The 2,500-nt window shown below is 46.4% G+C and overlaps 3 non-coding genes across 3 annotated transcripts; all 3 read right to left on the minus strand.

Moving 5' to 3' along the window:
* Nucleotides 1-199: 199 nt before the first annotated feature.
* On the minus strand, nucleotides 200-271 carry trnap-ugg (transfer RNA proline (anticodon UGG)). The gene has a single exon. It is a non-coding gene; the product is annotated as a tRNA-Pro (tRNA).
* A 172-nt stretch (nucleotides 272-443) lies between these two features.
* On the minus strand, nucleotides 444-515 carry trnap-ugg (transfer RNA proline (anticodon UGG)). The gene has a single exon. It is a non-coding gene; the product is annotated as a tRNA-Pro (tRNA).
* A 1,022-nt stretch (nucleotides 516-1,537) lies between these two features.
* trnap-agg (transfer RNA proline (anticodon AGG)) lies at nucleotides 1,538-1,609 on the minus strand. Its single transcript has one exon. It is a non-coding gene; the product is annotated as a tRNA-Pro (tRNA).
* Nucleotides 1,610-2,500: the final 891 nt, after the last annotated feature.

Genomic DNA, 2,500 nt, shown 5'->3' on the forward strand with positions numbered 1-2,500 from the left:
AGAATCATACCACAAGACCAACGAGCCATGTTCTGGTTGCTGCATTGATCGATTTTTTGTCGCAAAACACGCATATTCAAAAAGAGCTGGAGAAACTTCTGCAGCAAATCACCCAGATCGACGTTGGGTAAAAGACAGATTTGGGAATAGAACAGGAGCCCTCTTCACTAAATAACCTCCTTCAACAACTTACTGTAAAGGGCTCGTCCGGGATTTGAACCCGGGACCTCTCGCACCCAAAGCGAGAATCATACCCCTAGACCAACGAGCCATGTTCTGGTTGCTGCTTTGATCGATTTGTTGTCACAAAACATGCTTAGACATAAAGAGCTGGAGAAACTTCTGCAGCAAATCACCCAGATCGACGTTGGGTAAAAGACAGATTTGGGAATAGAACAGGAGCCCTCTTCACTAAATAACCTCCTTCAACAACTTACTGTAAAGGGCTCGTCCGGGATTTGAACCCAGGACCTCTCGCACCCAAAGCGAGAATCATACCCCTAGACCAACGAGCCATGTTCTGGTTGCTGCTTTGATCGATTTGTTGTCACAAAACATGCTTAGACATAAAGAGCTGGAGAAACTTCCGCAGCAAATCACCCCGATCGACCTTGGGTAAATGACAGATTTGGGAATAGAACAGCAGCCCTCTTTGCCAGGTTACCTCTTTCAACAGCATACTGTAATGGGCTCGTCCGGGATTTGAATCCTAGACCTCTCGCACCCTAAGCTAGAATCATACCCCTAGACCAACGAGCCATGCTCCAGCTGCTGCTTCGATTGATCGATTTGTTGTCACAAAACATGCTTAGACAAAGGCTCCCTGCACCCTAAGCGAGAATCACACCACAAGACCAACGAGTCATGTTCTGGTTGCTGCTTTGATCGATTTTTTGTCGTAAAAAATGCTTAGACAAAAAGAGCTGGAGAAACTTCTGCAGCAAATCACCCCGATATACGTTGGGTAAAGGACTGATTTTGGAATAGAACAGGAGCCCTCTTTGCCATGTTACCTCCTTCAACAGCATACTGTAATGGGCTCATCCGGGATTTGAACCCAGGACTTCTGGCACCCTATGCAAGAATCATACCCCTAGACCAACGAGCCATGTTCTGGTTGCGGCTTTGATTGATTTGTTGTCACAAAGAATGAGTAGACAAAAAGAGCAGGAGAAACTTCTGCAGCAAATCACCCCGATATACGTTGGGTAAAGGACTGATTTGGGAATAGAACAGGAGCCCTCTTTGCCAGGTTACCTCCTTCAACAGCATACTGTAATGGGCTCATCCGGGATTTGAACCCAGGACCTCTCGCACCCTAAGCTAGAATCATACCCCTAGACCAACGAGCCATGCTCCAGCTGTTGCTTCGATTGATCGATTTGTTGTCACAAAACATGCGTAGACAAAAAGAGTTCGAGAAAATTCTGCAGAAAATCACCCCGATCTACGTTTGGAAAAGGACTGATTTGGGAATCGAACAGGAGCCCTCTTTGCCAGGTTACCTCCTTCTACAGCAATGGGCTGTAGAAGTAATGGGCTCGTCCGGGATTTGAACCCGGGACCTCTCGCACCCTAAGCGAGAATCATACCCCTAGACCAACGAGCCATGTTCCAGTTGCTGATTCGATTGATCGATTTGTTGTCACAAAACATGCTTAGACAAAGGCTCCCTGCACCCTAAGAGAGAATCATACCACAAGACCAACGAGCCATGTTCTGGTTGCTGCATTGATCGATTTTTTGTCGCAAAACACGCATATTCAAAAAGAGCTGGAGAAACTTCTGCAGCAAATCACCCAGATCGACGTTGGGTAAAAGACAGATTTGGGAATAGAACAGGAGCCCTCTTCACTAAATAACCTCCTTCAACAACTTACTGTAATGGGCTCATCCTGGATTTGAACACGGGACCTCTTGCACCCTAAGCTAGAATCATACCCCTAGACCAACGAGCCATGTTCCAGCTGCTGCTTCGATTTATCGATTTGTTGTCACAAAACATGCTTAGACAAAGGCGCCCTGCACCCTAAGCGAGAATCATACCACAAGACCAACGAGCCATGTTCTGGTTGCTGCATTGATCGATTTTTTGTCGCAAAACACGCATATTCAAAAAGAGCTGGAGAAACTTCTGCAGCAAATCACCCAGATCGACGTTGGGTAAAAGACAGATTTGGGAATAGAACAGGAGCCCTCTTCACTAAATAACCTCCTTCAACAACTTACTGTTTTGGGCTCATCCTGGATTTGAACACGGGACCTCTTGCACCCTAAGCTAGAATCATACCCCTAGACCAACGAGCCATGTTCCAGCTGCTGCTTCGATTGATCGATTTGTTGTCACAAAACATGCTTAGACAAAGGCGCCCTGCACCCTAAGCGAGAATCATACCACAAGACCAACGAGCCATGTTCTGGTTGCTGCTTTGATCGATTTGTTGTCACAAAACATGCTTAGACATAAAGAGCTGGAGAAACTTCCGCAGCAAATCACCCC

The sequence above is a fragment of the Osmerus eperlanus genome, chromosome 27 (assembly GCF_963692335.1).
Source record: "Osmerus eperlanus chromosome 27, fOsmEpe2.1, whole genome shotgun sequence".
Classification (NCBI taxonomy): domain Eukaryota; kingdom Metazoa; phylum Chordata; class Actinopteri; order Osmeriformes; family Osmeridae; genus Osmerus; species Osmerus eperlanus.